This window comes from Bombus impatiens, unplaced genomic scaffold, assembly GCF_000188095.3.
Source record: "Bombus impatiens unplaced genomic scaffold, BIMP_2.2 scf_0645, whole genome shotgun sequence".
In the NCBI taxonomy this organism is placed as follows: domain Eukaryota; kingdom Metazoa; phylum Arthropoda; class Insecta; order Hymenoptera; family Apidae; genus Bombus; species Bombus impatiens.
Genome location: NT_177064.1, coordinates 67456 through 90464, shown reverse-complemented (window position 1 = coordinate 90464; position 23009 = coordinate 67456). Strand labels below are relative to the sequence as shown.

Below are 23009 nucleotides of genomic sequence, written 5' to 3'. Positions count from 1 at the left end.
CGATAAGTCAAGAATCATTTCACCGATACTTCATACCTGTTCCGTTTCTTCTTCGCTTCCTGTGTATAGAAATACACTTACTCGGCCGACGTAAACTATTGAAACAACAATGGAATACCTTCAAGTTTTCTATTCTTCTTCCTCGAAACGGCTTCTCCTCTTAATTAAGCGTTTCTCCGTATGCGAAAGTTTTAATTACCGCGCTGGATGGAAGTAAAAATTTCGCTGTTTTTATTCACCACGATATCTCTTAAGTTGCAACCAGATGTTTATGAAATTGAACAATCATATTTTAGTATCTTGGAATTTTTATATCGATCTTTCAGATGCTTAAACGGAAGCTTTCTTTAGTTCTTATTCTCGTAACAGCTTACATTAATTAATTCACGATTCGTGATACACAATCTCTATTCTTCGCCATTAATAATAGTAATTAATAATAATATCACAGAGAATAATAAATCAAACTTTCTTCCTCTCCCACCAAACTACCCACAAATCGTTCTACACTCGTTTCAAACTTCCACGGCAAATTTTACCACACCAAAAGCTTCCTCGACTGCCATCCTTACCATCGAAGAAGCACTATCATTGATCACCACCGCGAACGATAATCGAACTTCTCCTTTTAGCTCGATCATTCGTGAACCTCCACTAGCCAATCTATGCCGCACGATCTTTGAATTCGTACACTTTGAAAGAAACAACCCTCCGTACTCGCGACCAAAAAAGCACCGCTAACTATCACAGTGACTAACAAATCAACCTCCCTGTTCATCCATCCGCACTACCCACGAACCAATCTCCGTTCCACAACTTCAAACTCGCACAGAATCCTGTCCAAACCGAAACCTTCCTCGACTTTCATTCTCGCTACCGAGAAATCCAACCTCAAACTCCACGCTCTCGCAACCCTCTCAAACCTTCACGACTTCGCCAACTTCTGCCTCCTACCACCATCTTCCCCAAAAAGGAGGGAAAAAACGAAAGAAATAAAAAAGAAGGCAAAAGTAAAAGGAGGACGAAGAAAGATGCACGACCACAATGTCTCGTTACTTCGCGACGATATTCACCCCCTGATCCACGACGTGTACACGTACATCTACGATGTATAACGGATGCAGCGTGCAGAGGGGCGATCGAGGGCGACGAAAAAGCGGGACATGTGCGAAACTAAGGTGACAGGACGGATGGTAGGCGTACGTAAGGACAGACGTACAGACGGCCGATGTCGATGGTGGCAAACTCGCGGAGGCACGGAGGAAGATGAGGTCGGAGGTAACCCGACACCTGGCCGCACCGAAGGTAACGTGAGAGCCCCTTTACCCGCCTCTGTTCCTTTTCCTACCACCTCTTCCAGCCTCCTCGCCGGCTGCTCGTCCTCCCGTGGCCACGATCCATCCTCTCGTAGACTCATCCGCGGAACCGTGAATCCATTGGAAGGACAGAGACGAGCTTACGCTTCTTCGTCGTCCCTCTTCTACCTTCGTGAAACAGTCCCTCCGAGGTTGGGAGGCGCGGGAGAACTCAATTATGTCCCACGGGGTGAAGATTGACGGCAGGCTTTTTTGCCTGCAACCTTTATTACGTAGGTAATTAAGTAGCCAGACTTTTGGATGACTCGAGGATGGTGGTTACGTTGGATCTGAGAGGTGGTTAATTTAGGGTGGTTTTGCCAAGGGATGTTGAATTTTCTGGGTATTTGTCGTATAGTATGACAACGATAATACAATGTCTATTGCGGTTCCAGGACTTGGTTTAGTAAGAACACCTTACGATTAGTCTTCTCTCCAATCTTGCAATCTTACCGCGTACCGTGATGCTTGTTGTATGTATGGATGGATCGCAGTTTTTATGGGAATTTGTATTTTTGTAAATACCTAGTTACGTAAATAGGAATTCAAGCAGAAAATTATTTCATCCATTGAATTAGTATTCATAGCGTCTATTTCTATAGTCGGAGAGCATTGTCTTTTTCGCGTTCAGTGAGTAATTTTAGTTATATGGTAGTTAGGACTACCGTCTATACTTTGCTATGTCTATGGTGATAAAATTTTGTTATAAGATCAGTTAATTGGCGCGTGGAATTGTTGCAAGAGAATATGTTGACGGTGGAGCAGGAAGTTAGAAAGTTAAGTTAGTTTCCTAAAATTCAAGAAACATTATTTGTTCTTAACGATGGTTAGACTAGCAAGAAGTGTTTTACGGTCATTGAAGAGGCAAAACGATAGATTGCTTCGTCGTTTCTCATCGTTTTCAGACAGCATTAAGTTATATCGTGTGGTAGAACTCGTGTCTAATATAGTATTTATAAATACTGAAATCATGAAATATAATAACAGTGGCGTATAAACAGTCGTAACATCTCTTTCGCGTTTCTTCCTTAAGAGCAACCTTGGTTTCCTTTAATATATTATACTAATTCAATATTTATCCTTCATTATCGGCGTGTCTTATGATTTTCTATTAAAGCTGTTTTACAATGCCAATAAAACATCGATATTCTACGCCATGAAAACACAATTTAGATACAGAAGTCTCGAGCAAGAACTCTATTAACCCTTTGCACTCGGAAGACTCCGGCTACGGCGCCGTGTATTATTATAAAACATACGTTCAGGATGGGTAGGTATTGCTTTAAGGCATTGGATGGTATCCAATGATACGCGATAAATATATAAAAGGAAGAATTATATTTTAGTTAGATAGGGAGAAATATTTTTCCATTCGTTTCTGGATGCGTTTTGCATCTTGAAAGAGAAAATCGAGGGACGTAATCATTTCTCTGTTTTTCACACGCTTTCGAAGTCTTATCGATATTCTTCATCGTTTTGGAACATAACAGTAACTTAGAATCACTTGGTCATTCCTCGATCATTAATTTACCGAACACTCACAACCTCAATAATCTCTGGCATCGCAACGTCTCCTGCTCCTCGTTTTCACCGACAGACAACCGATTAATAAGAATGAACAATATTCTACGTAAAAATGTGTTACTCTGTCCTCCTGCGTTGTTCATAAAATCCTACAGCGCTCCATACCGCATCGTAAAACACCAAAGTCAGCATCACCAAGAACCAACTTGTAAGAGAGCAAGTGTAAGACTAATAACAAACAAAGGAAGAAGTATCTCTTAAAAGTTAACTTGTCATCTCAATATCCACAGTCCGGTTTATTACAATGCATCAGAGGCCGTCGCTATATCTTCTCTAAAAGCGAGTGCACGACTAACCAACGAGTCCAGACCTAACGACAGAGAGCAAGTCTAAAACGAACGACGACAAAGGAGGAAAAGAGTTTGCCTTGAGAATTAAGTACCGATATTACCCTAACTAGATGTTCTTCATAAAATTCTTCACAAAAAAAAAAACGGTTTGTCATAAAACACGAAAGTTCGCCACTATTTTTACTTATATACGTCATACTTTTATTTTATATTCTCTGTAAAAGAAACTGCGCGATTAACCGTCGAACGCGTCTAAACCGAACGACAGAGAGTACAGGAAGCTTCCTAAGCTAAAACACCAGCGTTCCAGCGCTGTTCCTCCGTCCTCGCCGCTTAAGCACACTCTCTCTGCCTCGTCGCGTGACACTTTTTCCTGTGGCACCGAGACGAGCTTCCTCCGTGCGACTTTTCTGTCTGCCGTCCACTTCTTCCATCCTGCTTCTGCCCTCTCAACCGTCTGTCTCGTCCCACCGTCCTTTCTCTCTATCGTTCACGTATGTATCTCGATTCTGCAAGTGTGAGGGGATGTCGCTGTGTGGCCGATCTTACGTACCGCGGAGCATGTACACGGCCGGGATGTAAGTACGTACCTACCTACGCCCAAAGGGATTGAATTACCCACCGCGAGCCCCTATGTGGCAACTCTCTTACTTAACCTACCGTCGGGAACTGTATCGACACATTTTTCTTGAACGGGGTGTCCCGCAAGCGGGCCAAGCCTCGACTATTACACAGGCCGGACCTTCCCGCTTGTATGAATTTTAACGATCGTATATGTGCTCCTCTCACCAGGCTGCGCGATTGGCTTTCGATCGGCTCTCGGTTAGCGAGAAACTGGCTTAGAAACGAGAGGTGGCCGTGCGACAGGTGCTTGAGATGTGGCAGAGGATTGCTACGAAGGTAGTTTAGTTTTGCGCATAGGCGCATGATCTTGGAAATTAGATTCTTAAGACTTGGCAGGAATTTTCCGTTAGAATCGTAGGGGTTGCGATGTAGAGGAAGTTGCACTTTGCAGTGATGGGAATAAATCGACAAGCAAAACGATCAGGATTAAATCACTTTTTTCAAGCATCTATCGTTAGCTACTATTCGTAAGTAGCAAATTCTGCGCTTTTTTCAATATCGAATTTACATACGTCCAACAAATATAATTGAAATATCGAAGCTGCCTCTTCTTCGTTACTGCAAATCCTTCGATTCATCGATAGGAAATTATCGATAGGAGAGTATTGACTTTTATTATACTACAGGTTAAAGCGTCTAGTATCTAACTATCAATCCGTCGGCGACTGAAGAACGTTAATACTGCGAAACATTTGTAAGTTTGGTTTCAGTTCTGCTTTATGTGTGCGAACTATGTGTAAAACCAAGTCCTATCATCAGGCTGAAATAAATAAGTACGGTACAATATCCTGGAACATCAAGTTGTACGTATCGTTTCTTTCCAGAAACACGAGTGTTATTTCTTCGCTATTCTTAATATTACGTATTTTCTTCCAAAATCCATAAGACATAGGATATAGAAAGAAACATATACGACACTAAAAAAATACAACAACTTTAATACGTCTGCGTTGCAAACGTTCTAACTCGCCCGTTACCCTTACATTCCCAAAATACACCTAACTAAAATTAAAATACCTGAAACCAAAGCAGCGCAAACCTAGCCCCGGCCAAGCCTCAAAATTTAAAGAAGTATTCCATTATACACGGCGAAGGAAAACGAGAAGCGTGGAGGCAGACGGAAAGCCCGTGCGCGGGCAGGGGAATGGGACAAGCCGGGTCAGACTCGTTACCCAGCCAGACGTCCTAATCCCCTAATTGTAAGACGAGCCAAACAGAGCGCTACGTTTTTCGGCCGGGTCTCCAGTGTGTAAGTAGTAACTGCAACCGAGAGAAGGAGAAAAGACGGCTAGTTTACACGGATAGGAGAACCAGCCTCACTTGGTTTGGACTTACGAAAGACAGAGACGGGGTTCTAGGACTTTATAAGGGAGGAAAGTGGATAGAGAAGAACGACGAAGGAAGCTCGAGTCGACACGGTGCGCCGTGTACGTGCAGCAAAGACACTGGTGGAAGAAAAGAGAGATAGAGAATGAAAGGAGAGCGCGAAGGGAGAAGGTTGGAGGAGAAAAAGGTGGTGGAAACGAGATGGTCGAGGCACACGAAGGAAGCTCGCCTTGCATGGCGGCCTCGAGTACCTACCGACTCCCACTGACTGGCTGCACCATCGCCATCGCCTCCACCTTCTTTGCCCCACCTCCTACCTGCCTATCCTCGACGCGTATCCTGCACCTTCAGGGTGGCGTCACGCTCAAGACGCTTCCGGTGTTAAATTACTCGGTGCCTCTCTCTTTTTCGCTCTCCTCCTCCTCCTCCTCCTCCTCCTCCACCTCCTTCTACCCCTCCTTCTCTGCTTCTTCTCTTCGGCAAACTTCTTCACCTCCATCACGGTTCTCTCCTCATCTCAGCGTTTTTGTCTCGATACTCCCTTCCTTGGTTTTCATCTTTTTTATTTTTTCCTTCTCTTCTATTTTCTTGTTTCTTCTTTTTTTATGTTTCTGCTTTGCTTCGTGGCTTGCCGAAGTCTTTTGTTCCGAACTTCGGCAGCCAGGGTGCAGACCTTCTTCAGTGGTCCTCGCGTCGCTATCAACGAAGGACAGAGTGTTTAGGGAAATTGCGATTCATATCGTGGTGCGTTTCGAGTTTTGCAGTCCAGGATGGGATTTTCTGGCTACGATTCGACGGGTTTGCTGATGTAAATGGATCTTAGATTGGATTTGGGCTGGAATCGTAACATCGTCCGTTCGCGTGCAATTCGGCGAACGTTGGGCTTACCGAATTTTCTATTTGATATATCGCGAGCGAGATGTTTTATCGTTAACCGAACGCACCCAGCAGCCGGGATCTTGCGCTGCTTGGATATCGAAGTTTATTACTTTCTAGATGAATTTGAAACTTTTCAGGGTGAAGTACTGATTATCAGTAGACTGAAAGGAGTCTTGTTTCTGAGAGAAAATTCATGTATACACCTCTACACTGGTAGAAGCATCGAGCTTTCCTCGAACGTTCTTAACTAACGACGTAAAAAGACAAGAATTATCACAGCACAGCATCATAAAACATAAATCCAAACAGAAATTCAAGAATCCTCGACGCTCGAGTCTACGAGATACGAAACAAAGCCTGTTTATCACCAACATTGCTCTCCGACGCATTGATCCATCCACCACCCCCTAACGATACCCTTCGTTGCAACGTTACCGATTCAAGCCAAATTACCAAGTCCATTACCCTCGCTGAACATCCCTTTGACGAACAGCGCAGAGATCGATCTTCGTGCGACCGATGCCGAAAACAGGCGACGTGTGCGGCACGCTTTCGAACAAAGAAGACTCTTCTCTCCCCTATCACGAAAGAAACGTTTCGTTTACAAGTGTAGCAAACAGATCAAAACAAAAAGGGGATCTTTCAATCGCGCCTTTCGTTAACTTCTGACGTTCGATAACGAAAGCATCTGAAACACAGATCTTCCCCCTTTCGAAGGGAAATCATCTACGATGAAGACGCGATACGGATGGACCGGTGTCCTAGACGACGAGTATCCTCAACCTCGAAGCTGTGGTCTTAACGAGCCGGATCTCACAACGTAAATTACAAATAATAAATATCCGGGCCGTAGGTTTATCGTGGCCGAAAGATCGGGATTTTAGGATCGGATAGGGCGCCGCTGTTCGCCGCGATGTGGGCGGGCATCGGGGCCCTTCTACGGGGGCCCCCCACTGACACAACGCCGCGTGGTGCCCCTCGCTGTCTTACCTGGCCGTTTCTCACCCCTCGTCACCTCGAAAAAACAATACTGCCAACGACGAACACCTGACCAACGAGAAACGGTCCCGCTCGATCTCGTCACTCCTGTTGTCGATTTTTCAATGCACCGGCTCCTGGACCCCGTGCCACCTCTAACTGAGATGTAGATACCGTTGTTTTCCTATGGACAAGACTGTTCGTGGGACAACGATACATTTGTATTTTCTTCTTTTATTTCGTGTTTTTTCATTTATCGTCTTGCGGTTTTCTTTTCCTACTCGCAGATGAATATCTTCGAAAATAATGATAATAATCGGAAGTTGCAAAGGTTTAGGGAAAGTGGAGGATTGTGGGAAGAATTGAGGCAATTTTGGTTGATATAAATTGCGGTGGTAAATTAGGGATCTGTCGTATCCGTTATTTAATATATTTTAATTAATCGTCCGAAGAAATTCCCCGTTACTTCTTTCTTCTTGTTATCAGTCGCTAAAATTTTCACTCGAAAGTGGTGGTAGCACTATGATTCCAAATCCTATAATTTGATACATCCAATCAATACTTACGATCGTTAATATCTTCACCAGACTGTCTGTAGAGAATCTAAATATCCGAAATGCAGTATCGTATCATATCGCACCTAATATCGTCTAATGAATTTCGAATCGTTCTCAAGTTATATATATAAATTTGCTGCTCATAAATTTGCATAAATACATATATCCCGGCGTCTATATATCGTCACTATCGCGTCGTCATAACGGGACAAAAATAAGATTGCCAGCCGTCAAGGACCGAGAATCATTTCCCACAGTCGTTCCTCCGAGGTGCCATAATATCCTCGATTTGGCGAAGAGCGACGGCCTGTTATCGAGATCCCTGTGGCGCGTCCTTCTAATCCATCGAAATTAGCATTATCCCCGTAGCGGATACGTGGGTGTGGAACAGGCGGCCCCGACGTGTGATAACTTTTCGACAGTGGACCGGACGAACACACGAAAATACGTACGGACGATGGACGAGAAATGGTTAAGAGTAGGAAGGGAAGAGCGAAGCGGCGAGAAAAGGAAGGAGAGAAAGAGAAGAGGACGTTTTACACGCATTCACGGACGCACGCGACGCGCGGCACGATTCACGAGACAGCAGACGGCTTGGTGCGTGTGCCCGGTGCACGTCGTTGCGTGCGTGTAAGCGGCTGTGTGGGTGTCACGGGGTGGCCACCTGTCTAGCGAGGTATGCGCCGATAGCATCACCAGAGAAAGAGAACCAAACGGAACGAACGCCCAGCGCTAAGCAAAGACAAGGGCGGTAACTCACCCCGACAAATTATAGAGTGGCCAGACAGCGCGATTCTCTCCACCTCTTTCTGTCTATTCCCCACCACCTAACCAAGTTTCTTCTCTCTTTTCTCTTTTATTTACAACTATGTGTGTGCGTGTGTGTGGGTTTTTCTGGCGCAGTTGTTTCGTGCTTGTTTGTTCGGTTGACTATTTTTTCGGAAATATTTGATCGTAGAATGCTTTGGCTGAACGGTTTCTCCTTTTTTTCTTTTTCTTCTTTTTTTATTTGTATGTATACGTACGTGGGAAATATTGGTTCCTTTAAAGAGAACTTTAAGATCGGCTGGAATGTTTAAGATTCCATGTATAGTGGAAGATTGGATCTATCTCGGATAATCCAAACGTCAGATAACACGAAAAGGTTTCTTAATGTTCATAAATCGTATAATAAAATCGTGTTGGCAATGCAATGTTGTACGTATATTTAGGTTTAATTAATTACTTAATCCATTGGAATTTCGTTCAACTGCTTTCACGATATCTGACTATTTGCGCTTTCGTACTCTTCCTGTTAAAGTTTCGAAAAAAATTAAGTTATCGTAAGGTACAAAGCGTCTCGGATAATACGAAACTCCGGTTAACCGGACCGCGGATAACCCAGACTCTACTGTAATTTTTATATAATTTTATAAAACATGTTAGCACATGTCCTTTCTGTTACTTCGTATTTAGAAAAGTTGCCAGGTCCGGAATTGAAAAATTCTTTTAACGCTGTTTTTATTCGGTTCTTGATAATCTTTAGTAGACTTTATCTAGATAATCTTTTAGTAATGTTTGGTTAATCTCTTTTAAGGATTTATCGCCAATAAAACCTTGCTACCTTAAGATGAGTATATTGGAATAATCGTCCCAAATATGTAATGAATGTTAAGTAGAATGGTTCAAGCGATAGTTAAGTGTAAATGATGATATGGTAGCTGGATGATCGAATCGAAGGATTTAAATGGTAAGAAGGTGTGAAAGAACTGCGCGAGCCGCCAGTGGCGTCATTTATGGTAAATGGGTCATGGTTTTGCGACGGATAGATTGCGAAATTGTGGCAGTTCTTTGAACTTTTCTTGCGGTGAAGGAAACCGATATTTCAAGCGGCCGTATTTAATTATTGATATTACGCCGCGGTGAATGCGACAAGCCAGCAACTACCGCCAGACGTAGCCCTAGATTTCTTTGCTAAAACCTACTCGAACCACTGTGAAACCAACGACTGATCTTGTTGAATGTATTTGTCAACTTTTATTATTTTGAAGAATAGGAAAAAAAGCGTAGATATCACGGAGACTCTTATTGAAAGTTTACTTTGCAACAGTAGTTTAGTGAATTTAATTTGAAATATTTTAGGACAGTAATATAGCAGTGCGTCATCTATCTGTTTAAGAAGCTAAACGTTAAATAAATATTTATATCTTATTATATTATATTATATTATATTATGTTAATTTATCATATTGTATTATAATTGTATTATAATTGTATTATATTGTACGATATTGTATATCTGATATATGTAGAAAACTGTACAAAACACTGTTGCTTAACAGTAAAGGAGAGAGATATAAGGAATATTTTATCAGAAACTGTCAATATCTAAATTTATTTTCGTCTACTACAAACATTATATTCCTCTTTCTACGGATAATAGAAATTAATGCTATTGGAGGCATAATAAAAATTAAATTGAATTAAATTACATTATTGGGTATATGTATGAATGTGTATGTATATGAATGCATTGATGTGTGTAAATGTTTATATATATATATATACATAGTGGATATCTATAATCTCTTTTGCAATAGGCTGTGAGCCTGAAATACAAATAAACAACAAACTACTACGAAAATTTGATTTCAAACCAGTTTACAAGAAATTTTTCTTTCAACCAACGATATATATTCTACTACCAAAAGTAGAATTTTCTACAAAATATCACCGATCAGAGTTGCTTGAGAAAAGAAAAATCGAACTAGAAGAATAGAAAAAAGAAGAAGAAATATCCACGGGAGACGTTCGGTACGAGACAGCAAGGCTGGTTTCCATTTGAACTCGTAGCATGATTGGACGTAGTTAGTTCGGGACCGAGGCAACACGCATCCCAAACTTTGATTAAACGAGTCGCAGGGACCTGCAGCCCGACTCATTTGTCTGCCGTCTGCCTCTTCCCTCTTTGCCTTCTCTGCTCCTCTTCCTTCTTCCCTCTTCCCTTTCCATCGTTCCTACCCTATCTTCGTGATTCCTCCACCGGTACCAAGAATCGTAACGATTCCTTGAAATTCGCCCCGCGAGGGTGGTCGAAACTTTCGGTTGTTCGCTGTTTAAAACAACGGCTCGCGATCTCTATCTATCGCCCTGTTACCCTGTATCGATCACGCGTAAGGATTCGAAGAAAATCGCGGTTACCTTCATTGAAATCGTCCGTATTTTGGAGAAGTTGAGGGAAATGTTTGCTTCGTGGAAAGCGAAGAGAACGAATACTTGTGGGGTGGAAATATATAATTATTTCTATACGCATAATCTCTGGATTCTGTTGCAGTAAAAGTGTTTTGGTGGTTTGGAGAAGTTGGAAGAAGCGTTTGTTTTACGAGAAATGACTAAGAAGGAAGTTCAAACAATTTCCAGTATGCAAAATTATATGCGATATGAAAGGATCGAATAGATATGGACATATTGCACTACTTAATTATATATTAAACGAATCTTTTCATAACAACCGAACTATTAAACACAACGCTACTAAAATACATCCAATTAGTCACCCACGTCATTCAAGCAAAATCTCATAAATTCCAAGGATCTCTGACATCCTTCCATCAATGCCCGAAGTACTAACTACAACTACATCATACAAACATGCCTAAACGTAACGACATAAATGATAAACCGTCGTCCAAACCCGGCACTCATAAACGCCACTAAACTCTGAAATCCCTCGATCGATCTCCTTCGAACCAAACTTCTTCAACCTCCTTCAAACTCCTTCAAACTCCATCAAACAAGTATCCCGTTAAAGTGTCGTCGTTTACAGCTTCATACTTGGACGATGCATCTCCAAGCTAATAATTTTCTAATTCCTTTCTCCAGGCGTCGCTTGCCACGCTTGTTTCTGTATAAACGAAACGAAAGCCATCTTTCCCATAAACCTTTCGATACAAAAGGCAAAGAGTGACGTATCGATGAAAAAAAAATCAAGCGAGTTTATCATGTGCACGAGCGATTTCCTCCGCTCGCAAGCTTCACGTTCTTCCGCGTGCTTGACCGACTCTCACGAGTTACCTTGCCCGATTCATTGCCGGTTAGCCGAGATAATACGATAATCACTGAAAAATCCTGTTGCATCGAACAGGGCGACGTTTTGCTCGCAGGCCAGACACCCAGTCAGGTTTGCCAATGGTCGTCAATGATTCGACGCGCGTCTAGCGAAACCGATTACCGTTATCGATGGGCGCTACGTGTATGGAGATGGGTGTAGACGAATGCAGCGGGCTGAGAGGACGCGAAACAGGCATTCCGTAAACGGATAATGGTACGCCACCTCCGCTTCTACACGGCCCTATTCCCTTTGGAACATCTGTATGGAAGCCGTCTGCGGGCCGTGGATGCCGGCGATATCGGGTTACTAACGTCATCGTTGCCGATGCGCTTCGAACAGAGGGACTACGAGCGACGAAACAGAAGGACAGGGACAACCAGGACCACACACGGACCGTTTCCACGGGTGCGAACTACCGTCGACGCGTCCTACGTCACCAGCCTCTTCGTCAAACGCGGCCGTTGGTTGTTGTCGATTGATGTTTGTTCTGGGCGGGCTAACTTTTGCGCTAGGTCGTGTCTTGGATGAGGAGTGTCCATGGTCAAGCTGATGGTTAGTGTGTGTTCTCGATTAAATAGTTACTTTGTTTACACTGGTTTTGAAATGCAGGAGGTTCAAGAAGGTTAATGGTATTATCATGTTGGAGGTAATTGATCGGCGTTTGTTCTGAGCGGGTTAACTTTTAGGTTAGGTTGAGTCTTAGATGAGGAGTCTCTATGGTGAAACTGATGGTCAGTATATGTTCTTGATTAAGTAGTTACTTTGTTTACATTGATTTTGGAATGGAGGAGATTTAAGAAGGTTAATAGCATTATCATGTTGGGCATGGTTGATCGACGTTTGTTCTAGGCGGGTTAATCTTTGGGTTAGGTCGTGTCTTGCATAAGAAGCGTTTTTGGTGAAACTGATGGTTAGTATGAATCTTTGATTAAGTAGTTACCTTGCTTACATTGATTTTAAAATGAAGAGCGTTTGAGGAAGTTAATGGTATCATCATGTTGGGCATGGTTGATCGACGTTTGTTTTGGGCGGGTTAACCTTTGGGTTAGGTCGTGTCTTGCATAAGAAGCGTTTTTGGTGAAACTGATGGTTAGTACGTGTTCTTGTTAAATAGTTTGCTTACACTGGTTTTGAAATGCAGGGGATTTAAAAAGGTTAATGGCATTTTCATATTGGGCGTGGTTGATCGGTGTTTGTTCTGGGCGGGTTAACCTTTGGGTTAGGTCGTGTCTTGGATGAGAAGTGTTTTTGGTGGAACTGATGGTTAATATAAATCTTTGAGCAAGTAGTTGGTTACATTAATTTTAAAATGGAGAAGGTTTGGGGGGGGGGGTTTATGATATTATCATGTGGACCGAGCTTAATTACTATTGTTCGCGTAGAATAGGAATTTTTTGAGTGATTTACACTGCAGAGGAATGTTCTGACTAAATATTTTGTGCAGTTAAGTAAATTTTGAAAGAAAGAAGATTAAAAAGAGTTTCTTGGAGGTAGGTTACTGATATTACAACGTTATATGTTACTGATCGATGTTGGTCTTTTCCGTTTTAATTTTCCGGTTATTAGTAACAAAAGGTGAAATCTTCGTTAGAATTATTAAACAGATACGTAGATTTAATTCCTGCAAAGCGCAAAAGATTTAAAGAGCGTGTATTAACTTTTCCTATAAAACAGTGATGTCTTTGTTGAAATTCTTCGTCAATAAATAACATTATTTCATCTCTTTTCCTCTCTTCACACACCAAACAAGCTTCCAAAAACCTTCGCACCTCTACATAAACATATTCCTCCTCGTACCTTCTACTCGCAATTAGCAACACGGAATCACGAGCGATTCGTGCAGATCGAAACGGATCGGGGACGAGCTGTAGCGTAGTAGGTGCAAAGATACGGATACCGTGTCAAAACAATGCTACCACCGTTTGGAGGAAGGCGCCACCGGAACTATGGCCCGGAGGAAGAAGAAACCCTGAGCGAATGGCCGTCGCGCGACCAGAAACACGCGAGAAAAAACAAAGGAGGGACGTGTATACGATTTCCTACCGGCGATAAACGTCCCGAACCTTGGCAGGATGGTTTCGCGTGACGGAAACATGCGAGAAAACGTGCATACATGCGTGTCTTCTCGTGGGTCGACGGATCGCGTCGCATAAAGTAGGTGGATATGGCTGTCCCGGCGAGCAAGCGCCTCGTAGATAAGCAATTACGATGGAATCCGTAGATAAGGAGACAAATTCGAATTCCAAGATTCGGGGCTCTGATAGGATCGACACGATGCCTCCTCTTCTCTCTTTCTCTTCCATTTCACCCTTTCTACTTACTTTCTTCGTTCCCACGAATGCGTCTCTTCTCTCTTACTATCTGCTGAGCCTCGGGTCCTGTGCTCGTATTTTCCAGCTAAGAATTCACCGTGTCCTCGTGTACGAGCAGCGTAACTATCGTCATTCGAAATAATATTGGGTTGGCAACGAAGATTTTGACAAAATCCGCGATCACTCAGTTGCCAACCCGATAGAATCCTCTGAATGTGCTGTTCGTTCAGGTACTTAGGACATTAGGTACAGCTTGAGGAACGTCACGTGGTTGTTCTTCGTGCTGATCTTCGAACAAACGTGACCTTCTGCGAAAGAGGAAGACGAGATATCTTGTTGTATCGTGGAAGTTTAACGAGGTGGAGGAAGTTTAGTGCCGTAATTCCGCGTGATATGTTGTACGAGCATAGTACATAGTAATTTGGTACAAGTTCGAGAAAATATAATTTGCAATTTTTGTTTGAAAGTGGATTATGTGGCGCCATTTACGAATTTTGCGTTTAAAAACTATAGGATCCAGCAACCTCTGGGAAAGTTACTTAACCGTCTTGTTAGTAGACTACGGAGATCTATGCAAATTCATACTTTAATGAATAGAATCTAAAGAATAGAAGCTAGGCAAAGATTCTTTTCAGCCATTAAGTATCATAAAGAGTACCATACTTTGCGTATCTTATATATCTTTGCACATTGTGCATCTTGAAATTTCCAAATTCACAATCTACATCATTACATCGTTTTCATATAATCCACCGTATCTGTTGCTCGCAAACTTGAGAAACTTTCGCACCACAATACACAAATATACAGAATATCTACCCATTAGTCTTATATCGTTTTTAAATAATTCACCGTATCTACTATTCCCAAGATTAAGAAATTTTCGAACCTCAAACACACACACACACATACAGTCAAAAATAGCTGCAAAATGCACAACTTACCCATTGGACTTGCGCGATTTTTCAATAATTCACCGTATTTATCAACCGAAAATTAAGAAATTTTCGAATCACGAAATTCTAAACCGATGAAAAACAATTCACCGCCGACTGTCCGTATACGATAAATGATCGGTAAGAAGCGACAAAGTGGGCTGCAAAGAGCAATGCGTTTTCCCCGATATTTTCCATCTCTGTGTTCCAGCGTATCGATATCGTTCGACAACTATCGAAACGCAGGAAATCGAACGTCATGATACGCTGTTATCACCGACCACGTTTCGCGGTTACCAATACACGAAGAACAATGTGCACACGCGTGGGTACGTGGTCCGCGAGTACGTTTACATAGGCAGAGGAGAGTACAAACGTATCGCGTTACGATGGAGCAACGCCCATCGGTTTCGGATAGCAGAGAACGCACACGAAATCGCCTAGCCACGTCGAGCAATACGCGAAACGCTTCGCGTAGACACGGGCCAGGGTTTTGACACAATCGGCACCGATTGCCACTTTGATGCCGGCCGGACTAGCGTGACAGTAACTACGCCGACTTTTAGGTAGCTTTACACGATTCGCGCTCGTCGATCCTTTGAACGATTCGCTAGTATAGAATTCCACGGCTCGTAGATATTCGTATATCGTAGTTAATATTTGTGAAAGTATTGAACAGAGATCGGTGAAAGTTGATAAAGAAATATATACAGTGGCATGCAGAAAAAGTATTTGTACACCATTGTATCTGTCACAGCATTCATATAGATACTATTTAGTTAAGTCGATGCATATATTAAGTTTCAATATCGTTTCGTATTATGTACGACTATAAACTATTTAATACTATGAAACGTGCGATCTGATGACAATATTAATAAGAAGAATAATTTTTGTAATCAGGTTATTTAATAATTCGAAGAATGTTCGTCGTTTTTCTTTTGACGTTCGTAAGATGTCGAAAGATCTTTGTTGATAGAAATTGTTAACATGGGATCATTATAGATTATTTCTATAGATATACATTGTTTAGATGTGCGTTTAAGAAACAATGTATCGTTCCGAGCAATCAGAACACCTCTGTCATTTTCATTTTTATAATCGCTTCTTCCGTATATATCTGTTTTTTGATTATTATCTTCGAATCAGTTGTTGTTACAGTATCATCGAATACATCCAGATTCATCGAGCACGGTTCTTCTCTTGTACTTGCTTCATCGGTAAATACCATGAAACGAATCATTTTCTCACAATTCTCTAATTATTTGAAACAGTGTAACATGTGTATTATAAGATCGTTTATAATATCAAAGTTTCCTTCCTGGTATCTTACAAAGGTACGTAGTTTTATTATCCAGAACGATTCTGTGGAATAATTCGTTTTCTCATTTCTTAGAATATACTAGGACAGCTGGATAAGTGAGTCATTGAAATTATCGTCGAACTTTCTGGGAAGTTTCAAATGAATTAGGAATCGACGTGTTGTGGAAAGACAGGGAAACCGGAAGTCGAAGTTGTATCGTGAGATTTATAGTCTTCCGAGTCCGTCTCGTTGCTGGCTCTTGCTCGATACCCGCCCCGCCCACGAACGGCAGTAGATTACGCGGTTTTTACACCGTGAAGCATCCCGTATGTATTCCCCTAGGCGCACAATTTATCGATTATACAAACAATAAGGAAATCGTCGAGCGAACGAGATGTCGAAGAGCAGCGAGAAATGGTTCCGCTTTCTGCGATAAGGTTCCTCTTCTTCCTACCTCCTTTCGTTCTTATTCTCTACGCACAAAAATCTTCCTCCGTTATTATTCCTTCTTACGTGTAAATCATTCCCATTCTTTCGAGACGATCGGATCTAGAATCTTAGAAATTGAAATTTAAGACTGACGCATACGGTATAGAAATGGATTTATCTGGATGAAATTTTTAATAGATACTCGATTACCTGAACTTTTGCTGCTTCAATTCGTTTATCTGAATCTAACCTCCTACTATACGAACGAAACGTATTATAGCACAGTAGTTTATTCGTTTCGGCTTATTAGCTTGGTTAGGTTTATTATATTATATATTATAATATATTATATTAAGTATATTATAATATTATTGTATTAGGTTGTCCGAAAAGTTTTTTTCGTTTCATAAGGTGATAATAGATGAGCAACAATTTCTGTTTTATATTATTTTATTGAATTGGATATTATCCATGTTGTTATTTCTGTATTCAGAAGTAGGATCACAATAGCTATTATTTTATTCTCTGGATAAATCTATCACACCGTTCAGAGCCGAAAAATCTTTATCGCACTTTCTTACACGGACTAGGGATAAAAACAAAAGAACATCTTAAACCTATCGACTAAATCTATCGATTGTATCTAGAACTATTTTCTAGTTACTATTTATTGTAACTAGCGTATCTGCATATAGATGGCGAGCACGAACTCGTGTTGTTATTTTCAACAATTCATTTCGTTTTATTTCTATTATTAAGTTCGTGTATAATTCAATAAAGTGATATAAACAAAAACATTGTGCGTGTATTACTTCTTTATAAAATGAAAGGAACTTTCCGGACAGCCTAATATTATATGATATGTATATATACTATCGCCGAACCTGTGTTACATAATTGTTATAATAATAACTTACTTCAGAAAAATAGTAGATATTGTCGATGATTCAGACCAATTTCAAAATATCGCTGTCTCGTCCGATTTCCCTGTCGTCTCTCGCACACCAATGATACGAAGAAAATTCAGTTAAATCCCTCGGGCTTGCGGCCAGACCAGATAAACATTGGCAGATTATGATATGATAGATTTCTCTACTATTCATGACGAAATTTTCTATAACTTGAATCTACAGACACTGAGCAAATGGAGACTAATATTCGACGTTTTATTCCTAAGTAAAATAGCCAAGAATATTGTTCGCTGTTTTAACGTGATACGGCAGTTCTCTCTTAACGTTCCTTGAAGGTGTCTTGGAAATAATAATTTGTTTCAGGTTAATCGACATCGCGCAATTTATGGTTATTGTCGTTGTTTTAATCGCGTACTAGATTGTACCAACTAATTTCATGTGGAAACAGATTTATTTTGGCGAACCATAGTCTCCTTAAAACACTCGCTGGAACGTGTACTTTAATCTATATATATGTACACAATATTTAACTGCAACCTTCTCTTGCTTTGTCGTCTTATATGCCAAAGAGTTTATTGTCATTTCTCGTTTAAATAAATGAATAAATGAATAAATAATTGGAGACCTGCTGTTACATGAACTCCAATTATATAAACTGTTCGTCTTCCAAACAAGTTCAGATAAGTGGATTTCTATCATATGTTATGTATGTATGTATGTTAGTGATTCGTTCGTACATTATATTATGTTTGCAATGACTGTAAAAAGTACTTGTACGGAATTGTATTTGTTATACACAGCAGTACATACCAACTAACTAGATTCAGGTATTTTAAATATCGTATCATTTAATGGTATTTTAATACAATTACAAAAATTTGATATTACAGAAATGGAATGTAGAAGCCGATAAAAAGACAGTTTCATTGGAGAATGAGGTTATGCGCAAATATTTTCACAGCCACTGTACATATGAAAAACTTATCGTCGATGAAATTATCGGAATGTAATAAAACATTGTATTTTTAATTAAAATCATAGATACTAATTAATTCATACGTGATATCGCACTTAATACGAAACGCCGCAATGTCTCGGCAAGTAACCGACAAAATCGATCTGCAAGAGCAAAAGATTTCACTTGAGAAACTATCTTTGATCGTTGCGTTAAAATAGTACAATTTTTTAATGCAGGTAAATTAAAAAATGCGTGTTTTTTCATTAAACACATTTGTTTTCGAGCCTTTTGAGAGAGAAGATTTTTCCTGTTAAATTTATTCTCTTCTTAGCATAATTATCATTTTTTTGCCTAAATACGTTCCTATCTAATACGGAACACATTGAATGTACGTAACGTATGGAACATGGCAATGATACCGCTACCGATGACGATGACGATAGATAAAAGATGCGATGAATAATGAAAATTTGATTTATTATATTTATTTGCTTATTTGTCTTTCCTATTTAGGGGAGATATTAATTTTTTACGGTAAAAGTAAAGTTTCCTAAAATTTATTTACAAGTTTCCTAGGTGTTCCATATTACCATTTTTTTAACTCGCCGCATTTAACTTTTTTAAATTATCTTTTACCATGACTTTTGCATAGTTAAAGGCAGATGGACGCGTAACAACAACAAAAGCAAATGACTTTTACGAATTTTTTTAGGCTATCTGCTAGTTGTATCAGTGCACATCTGACTTTTCCTATTTCGATTCTTCTTGCTGTGTATTAACGTTTTTGAGTTAGTCTGCACGATAACTAAAAAGCTAATCGATCAATCAATTTCGGACAAAACTTGTTCGCTTTGTAATAAATTTCCCCAGGGACTGAGCCATAAATTTCTATTTGATTATTTGTTTATAACATTTCTTGGAACGACGTCTGCCGAAAGAACTAAACTTTTCTTCCAAACGATAAAACATTGCAATTGTAGCGGCACGCAATTTTGTCAAAGCAAAATTTCAACCGGCAGAGACTCACATTTGTGGCAGATCGGTATCAATAGGACGCCGACAGGTCGAGCCGCGGGTACCAACCGCCAACACTAGAGGGCTACGACGACAACGAGTCTGTCTATCTAACTCGCTAGCGGTCGAATATACGAGCGATTGATACAAATACCGCATCTAGCAAGACTCCCTCTACGTCTAAGGCAGGGACTATCGGGCATAGCCTTACTGACGAGTCCACCGGTAGTCCTGGGACGAAACGCAAACTCTCTTTTCATCAGCCACACATTATTGTGCCTTGGAATGCTAACGTTGTTTTGGTTTGCTAGATGTCTAAAGGTTAATCAAACTCCATCATTTGTAATCGTCAACCGGAGTTACATTTGAACCTTTTATAATAATTAGACCTTTTGTAATAAATAGACGAACGTGCTCTCTAGGAGTCATATAGTCGAATAGTTAGTCGAATAGCGAGCGCATAGTTGGACAGCAACACTAAACGATTACAACCGGTATACGCTATTTCTGTACTTGTACTTAAAGTGATTTTAATATAATCGACTATTATTAGGTCATCCCATAAGTTCGTGCCGACTTTTGTGTATACATTTCATGTGTCGATTTATAAACATACGGCGATAAGGGACCAATGCACTTGAGCTTAGCTGATCGAGAACAAAATAGAGCAGATTTTCGTGGGTATAAGATCGTAATATAGCGAACACAGTGACTTCTAACAGTAAAAAATCATGAGTGAAATGCGTATCCATTTTCGACATCTCGTGTTATATGAATTTCGGGAAGGAAGTTCTGTAACAATTTCCACGAAAAACATACGTGCTGTTTACGGAGAAAATGCGCTTTCATCTCGCACCTGTAGGAAGTGGTTCCAACGTTTTAGAGCTGGGAATTTCTGTTTAGAAGACGAGCAACGCTCCGGGCGTCCTCCTCGGACAGACGAAGATAAAATTCGGGATCTTGTTGAAAAATCACGAAGTTTGACAGTTCGAGAGATGTCGAATGTTCTGAAAATACCTAAGACAACGATTCATAGGTGTTTAAAAAAAATAACATATATAACCTTATGGGATGACCTAATACAATTTTATCACTCGCCTCTTTAATAAACCAACACGTTTAATATCTCCACCTCACAATTTTTCACGTGTTTCTTTTGAGAATAGGTTCGATCCTATCGTAAACTATGTAGCTTGAAACCAACAATAGTTACGCTGTCGAAGATGATCAACAAGACTTGTATGATATACGATAAACAATTAACCGAAACAAAAGAATTACATTTGTACCTCACGACTATCTATTTACATGTCAAAAAGGTCTAGTTCCACACAACTAGTACAGCTAGTCTAAAAAAAAAATTCACAGAAATCAATTGCTCTTATCGTCGTTACACGAGAATCCCATCTAACCACCAAAGTTAATATCCACATATTAATTTCATCTTGTTTCAACGTTAATTCGATCGAACGAGAAAGACACCGTTCCCTTTTTTCGCAAAGCTTTTAAGGTCCATCGATCTTCAACTATCTACTAAAAAAAAAAAAAAAAAAAAAAAAAAAAAAAAAAAAAAAGACACTTGTAAGAAAAATAATAAATAATAACCAATTCGAAAAGATCGTCTGGTTAACCCATAAAATGGAAGAGGAAGTAAAACACAGGAAGTGAAACTGTAGGAAAAAAGGGGAATGAAGCTCAGCGGACGCAGAATTTGATATTTATGGCACAAGTGGAATTAGCTCGCGACTTTAAAAGGAAAAGATTAAGGCGATGCCTTTCTCTGTTCCTTTTTTCTTCTTTCGTTTCCTTTTTCTTCCTTTTTTTTTTTTTTTTTGGTTACTCATTTTTCTCTTTCAATCGATTCGAGTGAAAACCAAAAGGACACGCTTGTTTATAAACGAGTTCCAGCTGTACGGATGCTCCTCGTGCACCGATTCGATTTTGTTTCGAGCTTACTGTCAGATCGGTCAGGTAGTCCGACTCCGTATTACGTTACCAACGACGCTCGCTCGAGTGCATTCGCTCGCGTTGGTGGCTGCACGTCACCTGACTTTAACTTTGTTTTAAATTAATTAACCCTGAGGTGTCGGGTGGACGCGGCCTCGCGATGTCCCGCGCACCCAACACGGGAAAACGCGTTCTTCCCTCTCGAGATTTCGCCCGGAACTCGCCAGAGATTGCGAAACGTTTCCTCTCGAAAAATAATCGAATTGACTACGCGATAAAACTATGAGAATTTCATCAGCGACATATCAGATGCTTTAAGGCGAAAGATTCTTTTTTTAACTTAATTTAGATAAATAAATTCGCGGAAATTTACTTCTATTTCGATAATAACGCGTGGCGTTTGCATTTGTTTTTTGAAAATCAATAACTTGGGACTGCTTTTGTCTCGGGAATTGGACGATTTAAATTTGATCGATCGTTTTCAAAGGGAATATTTTCCAGCCAATATTTCGACTCTAAACATTTCTAAGGTTTCTTGGAATCGTGTAACTTTCATTTCTAGAATGGTCGAATTAAAATTCTCGGAATTCGTAAGAAGAAGCCCGTACTTCCGCTGGTTGTTTTTCAATTTCCTAAAGAAACTCGATTTTCCTCGTTTATTTCGCACGTTTGCCACCTGACCTAATGATACATCTGTCTCGGTCGTGATATACTGAATTGATAGTGAATAGGTAATTTAGGATTTAGAAAAAGTTCCGATTTATGGAAATTCTGTTGGATGGTAAATTTGACGAGAGGTGTTCGATGTTATCATTACGCAGGAAACGTTGCTCGTTTCGCCATGGTGCATCCAGATAAATATCACTTGATTCTCGTTGGTAGAAGAAACCGCGTTTTTCTTTCAGTAGGGTAGCAAGAGACGAGAGGGAAAAGGCAGATGCGCCTGTCCGGAAAGGAGAATAGCCTCGCATTGGTCCATCCGCCGTTTCCATGGACGCGAATCATCGATCTGTTCGCCGTTGACGTTTGTTTCCGGTACGGAGCATGCTCCAATGGAACTCGGTCTCCCCACGTCCCAACGTTTTATTATTCGTAGCAGAGGTATTTCGAGCGAAAGAAATCATTAAGCTATCCAATATTTCCTTTTCTTTTACTTCCACCTATGTCCAATTTATTCGACGTAGTATAAAAAACGTCTTTTATAATATGTAAGTCTTTTTACATCGCTTTTTAAGTTTCTTCCATCCGCGACCTCGTTTCGCCATTTTCACCGAAAATTTTACGCCACTTCTTTTGTATACAGGGTGGTGGTACAAGCGGAAAGGGGGTGATTCTACGCGAAAAAAGAAGTCGAAAATATAGAATAAAAATTTCTTTTAATTTTTCCATCGAGACAACGATCTACAATGTGATCCGTTATAACCGCAGGTGTACCGAGCGAAAATTCAAAGTCGATTTTCTCGAAAACGAAGCCTCGAACGAAAAATTGTTATTCTATATTTTCGACTTCTTTTTTC

The 23009-nt window shown here is 40.4% G+C and overlaps 1 long non-coding RNA gene across 1 annotated transcript; it reads right to left on the bottom strand.

Moving 5' to 3' along the window:
- Positions 1–2780: 2780 nt before the first annotated feature.
- On the bottom strand, positions 2781–19626 carry LOC117152085. The gene is made up of 3 exons (XR_004462322.1): positions 19615–19626; positions 11204–11208; positions 2781–2935 (listed from the first exon to the last, which is right to left on the bottom strand). It is a non-coding gene; the product is annotated as an uncharacterized LOC117152085 (long non-coding RNA).
- Positions 19627–23009: the final 3383 nt, after the last annotated feature.